We start from the raw sequence: 6,130 nt of genomic DNA on the forward strand, positions 1-6,130 counted from the left end.
GGAAGTCGTCAAGTATGATCTCACCCACACTATTTGGGATTTTGTTAGAATGAGAAAATTGCTAAAAGAACTCAACTGATCCTTCATGATTTTTATACCTAAAACTAATGAACCTGAGTGACTAGGGGAAATTTAGACCTATAAGTCGATAAAAAATGATTTGTAATATTTTATCTAAGGTTATGGTTGATCGTATTAAACCCTTGTTAGACAAAATTATTGGCCCCCCTTAGAATGTGTTTGTCCTAGGTAGATAGATTTTGGATGCAGTGATTACAACCATGAGGTAATCCACTCCATGGAGAAATGTGGACACCCAGACATGACTTTTAAAGATGATATTTATAAGGCCTATGATAAAGGGAGGAGGGAACTTTTATTTGAAATTCTAATAAAACTAGGCTTTGATGAGAGTTTTCTAAGAATTGTTTAGGAAGTTATCAACATGGTTTAGTTTTCAGTTCAACTAAATGGAACCCCAATGAAAAAATTCAACTCTAGTTAGGGTCTTATCATCTTACCTATTCATCATTGTTGTAGAAGTGTTGGGAAGAAAATTAATGGATTTATCTCATCAAGGTGAAATTAATGGCATAAGACTCGCCTCATCTCTCTCACTATAGGTGCTTGAATAATTTGTTGATGATACCTTCCTTTATGGTATCTCTTTGATCCATGAAGCCAAGACATGGAAGCATTTACTTGATCAGTATGAGAAGGATTTTGGACAATGAATAAAATTTCAAAAATGTAAGGTTTACTTCTTCAACACAAAAAGGGACCTTAGGCAGAAAGTGATCAAAACATTGGGTTTCCAAGAAGTTGAGTTACTAGAAACCTACCTTGGTCTCCTAGACATGGTTAGGGAGGTAACATCCCAGCAATGGAATGGGCTAGTGGAATGCATTCAAAGAAAGCTTGTGAGCTGGAAAGCCAAGATCCTGAGTAATGTAAGAAAACTCTAACTCCTCTCAACATCTTTACAAGGGATCCCACTATACCTTCTATCCCTCTTTAAACTCCTAAGCATATACAAGAACCTAATTAAAAAATTCCAAAGGAATTTCCTCTAGTGGGGGACTAAAGAGAAGATAGGGCTAAGCCCTGTTAGCTTGGAAAAAGTTTGCAAGCCCAAGCCCACATTAATAATTTCTTTAAACTTGACAGGTGACATATTCTAAATTAAAAATAATAAAAATTAAAATATAAACATAGTTTTGAAAACAATCATGGGCACATGTGATGTAAATATCCTTTGCAAAATAATTTTGTGCATGCTTGTTATTTGTGATTTCTTAGCAACATCATTTTTCTAAGAAACCATAATCTTTTCGTTGTGCTTCTCTTTTAAAGACATGTTGTTATATCTATGTGACATCATTGCTATTTATTTGACAATTTAATCCATGAAAATGTTAAGTGCTCAAGAAAATAAAAAATTATGGTTTAAACGAAGTGAGGATTATGTCATATTTGACTAAAAGAAAATTATTTCCAAAGGACTCCATTGGTAGTGGAAGAGAAATCATATTTTATACCTAATATTAGATGTACTTAATCATGTGTGCTTTTTTATATCCAATACTTGCAATCCTATGCAAGTTTTTAATCAACAATCACATGCAATAGGTGTTGTCAACAATTAGCATTATTTATTCCATCGATAAAACCAATTGCTTGCTTGTTATGCCTTGATCTTGCCCAATTAAAATGTCTTAAAAATAAAAAATTCAATAAGAGTAACGTGTATATCATTATTTAATTGTATGACTAACAAAAATTAAGATTGTTATATTCTTATGAGGATTCAACTTTGTAGTATTTTTTATTCAAGCTTGTGGGCTCATGTTTTATGAGTCGTGGTTCACAACAACCCATACCTTATGAGAATGGATAAAACACTTAGCACTAATTGTATCTAGGTAATCATCACTAAGATACAACACCAAGACTTCTCATAAGATCACCCATTCCATATCTTTTCTTTCAAATGTGTTAGCTATAAATTTTCCCCCATGGTTAAGCTCACTCTACTTGCAGCTACATATACAAAAAAAATAGGAAAATTCATTGTCTATCATAGAGCTCCAATATGATAAATAAGAAAATATAACAAATGTGTGAATAATTGTCTCCATGAAATATTTTTTTGTACAAATAAACAAATTAGGAAATAACATCTTTGTTTCACAAATAGAAAGAAATATGGAAATGTAGATATAATAATATATTCATCCAGCTATATACATTGATGTAAATTAAAACTCTAAGATATGATAGTTTAAGGAAATTTTATCTGAGGAGTTTCACAATCATGTTAAGTTATTGGCTTTAAACATGCGGTCTTTTAAAATTTTGAATGGTTGTTTTAGTTTTATTTTTGTATCAAACCATTCCTTTCTTTCTATTGCATAAATAGTTAAATTATGATAAATAAATAAAAGTCAAAACAAAGGTAGTTGATATAGGGTTTATGAGAAAAATGTGAAGGAAGTGACTTAAAGTCATTGTACCTTATATTTGCAGTTGGTTTTTGAATTTAATACTATTAATAAATTTTCTTTTTAATAAAATGATTCATCAAAGGTAGTATATGTTTCATCTAATGAATATAATGTTGATAAGATTATTTCCAACATTTAGAACCTCGTGAAAGACATTATAGAAATTAAAGAAGTGCATGAATACATAATCAAGAATGTGGAACAACTTTGAGAAAGTTTAAGAACAAATAAAAATTGTTGTGATAGTTTTTCATATAAAAATGTAAAATTGCTCAAATTCCCGAAGACAATTAAATGCACAAGTTTATGCCATTTAGGGCTCTGAGCATATTCCAAGCCTTGCTACTAGGCTTGAAAAAAAGGATAAACATATGAATCCCCTTGATAGTATTGTTCATGAACTCCACAATGTTAACTAAGATATTATTCATAGGAATGCAAACTTAATGAAAACTTTGTAATTGGGTTGGTGTTGTTGTCTCTCGTTTTGGTTACTTTTGGTTAACTATTTTTTAGTGGTTTGTTAATACCTATTTATTTTTGAGCGAATTTATTTTTGGTATAAAGGTTTCGTGGCCTCTGTAAAACTTATTTGTTCATAAGAAAAAATTGAACAATTATTTAATGTACGATATTTTTATCTCTACCTATTGATGGTGATTTGCATAAACACTAAAATGATTCTTTGATTATACTTATCTTGAATTATTTATTTTATGGGTAACATGCAATTGTAAACTTATTTTATTAATCAAAATGGATTGTAATGCACTTCCAAATCTAACTATCTAAGGAGATATGGTTGTAAGTATCTTTAAGGGGAGTAGTACAGGTAAGTAAACTTGCCTTCTTTTTTAATAGTCGTGATGCACATGTATGTAGAACTTATGATAGTTAAATTTATTGTTTAATTTTAGACGTGCCATTGCTATTTTTGTGGTTGATAAATAAATTCATTTGTTTGGTTTTATATTTTTTCAAATTAGGTTCTCAATTTACAAAAATTGTGTCATGGTAATTTTTCTACAAAAAAATTATCATTTTAAATGCACTTTCAATTTTTTATTTATTTTTTAATAAAAAGGGTATTCTAAATAATGTGTCTACATTTAGTTCTCTAACAAGGAATGCAAAGATAAATGCAACTATAAAATTAGATTTATTTATTTACTTTGAAAATAAAATATATAATTCATTAATCTAATTAAAATAATCAGCTTGTTTTTGCTCTACTAAGGTTTCATGCATTTTTTGAGTTTCCTTGCATATGTCTCTCCATCTGAGCTTTCCTTCTATGTTCACCACTTATCAAAACGTGTTTAGTGTAGGAGTTTTTAGGGCTAGTTTATAATGGCCCCAGCCAACGGTGACCCATTTGTCCATACTAGTGTTCATGTTGTTGCTTCGAAAAGCCATGGCACCTCTATTGAACAAACGTCCTCACAAATTCATCCTAAAGTTCTTTCACGAGGTAACCATGATATTATCCTTCCTCTACAAGAATTTGACGCTACTTGTGACTAGTTAGAATAACATACCTTGACAGGGTATTTTATGTAGGACTCCTCCTAAAGCCATGCTTTGAGAATGGGTTAACAAGAGCCAAACTCATCACGATGTTTGCCTTGATGCTATGCAAAACCTTACCAAAGGTTTTTTTTTCATTTTGCTAACCCATATCAAGTAGACATGGCGTTTAACAATTGTCCTTGGTCAGTGTGTTCCTCCCTGCTAGTGTTTCAAAGATGGTCGCAAGACTTCACCGTCTCTGATGACAAAAAGCTTAGGGTTCTTATGTGGGTTGATTTCCTGAGTTTACCCTTGCTGTGCTGGCCTTTTATTGAGTCTATTACCAATATTCTTGGAAAAGTTGTTACTAAGGAACATGAATTTTTTTTAATACTCATCCTTTGAAACACGTTTTTATTGAGGTTGATCTCACCAAGGATCTCAAGGATTCTATGGAGATACAGATTGGTTCCCAACTATTTGACCTTCCCAACACTTGTTATGGGTGCTAGTTAGCAAAACACAAGATTAGGGATTTCCCTTTGGCAGTGCCTAGGGTTAAATCCTAGCCCAAAGAGGCCCCTACCAAACTAGTAGAAGGAAAAAAAAGGAGGAATGGACTACTATTGGGTGCAAGGACAAGGCTTCCTCGGCTCCTAAATAGTTGTATGCTACTACCATTTTAGTTCCACCTATCGAAATAGGAGCACAAACCTCAGCCATTGTAGGGTCGACGATAGTTTTTTCGGAGTCAAATCCTATTGTTTCATAGGTTTCAAACCTTAATAGTTCACAGGGGATCAAGGTGGATATGAGGGCTACCACTCCTATAGTGGTTCGCACTCTATTGTTGCATCATCCATTGTGACTCAGAATGTCAGGCATTCTCGTAGTCCTCCCACACGTACTAAGAAACCAGAGGAGAAATAACATACTATCAATCCAGAAGATTTTCCTTCTAACTTCAATCAAGTTTCTACTTTCTTGAAAAATAGCTACTCCTCTCTCAAGGACAAAAAAGATATGGAAGAGTTTTCATGAAATCTTTATCATGAGATGTGTGAGGTCTTACAAACCTCTCCACAAATTACTATGTCAGGGACACCCACTATAGACTAGGTAATTTAGATTTTCTTTGCATGTAGGAGGTTAAAATCTCTAGTTTCATGCTTTCTTCTACATGTCGCACCATTTGGCCAGATGGCATTATGTTTTCCTCTCAACACAAAACTAGTAGAGGTGGTGTAGTTACTCTTCTATCACCTCATCTTCATTCTACCATTATTTTGCATGGTTCTGATCCCATGCACAGAATAATTTGGATTTTTCTTTCTATCGACAATCATTCCTTTGGAGTAGTTAATATTTATGCTTCCAATGATGTTGTGGAAATATCTCAATTGTTGTGTTGAATGGCTGACAACTTGCCTCCAACTACTTGGGTTATGTGTGGTGATTTTAATATGGTTGAACTGGCCTCTAACAAAGATGACATTTTATCTTTTCACTGGATAGCTAGGGAAAGAGAAGCCTAGTACTACATGCATAATAAATTGAGCCTTTATGATCCCAATACTAACTGTCACCAACATGGTGGGGTCTAACATACTTAGTCTAATTTTCGAGCTGGCTCTGACTACATTTTAAAATGTCTCGATCATGCCATGATTACTACATAATTTTTTTTCTCCTTGTCTAACGATCAAGATTTACCTATCATTCCTCTACTAGATGTAACATTATCAGACCACTATCCCATTTATTTTACCATTTCTTGGGCTTTCAAGATGCAATTTTTCCTCAATAGATTGGTGCTGATGCATGCTTTCACTATTGCTCATATCCTACATGTGTGAAATTTGGAGCCACATCTATATTCTTAGATAGGCTAGATTCAATGGTGGAATGATGTACCAGAACTTCTATATTTCTTTGCATCTATGTGAAATAGTTGGCAATTTTCAAATGATGGTCTTATGACTCCACTACCAAGGCCCTCAAGAAGGCTTCTGAAGCTCTCACCCTTAACTCGTTTGATGTTGATTTACAAATCTAGCTTTCTAAGCTTCATCATGACAAGAAGATTATGGATAATTATGTTGCTCGAGGGGCCCAAA

The sequence above is a fragment of the Cupressus sempervirens genome, chromosome 1 (genome assembly GCF_028749045.1).
Source record: "Cupressus sempervirens isolate cs-2001-9-10 chromosome 1, ASM2874904v1, whole genome shotgun sequence".
Lineage (NCBI taxonomy): Eukaryota > Viridiplantae > Streptophyta > Pinopsida > Cupressales > Cupressaceae > Cupressus > Cupressus sempervirens.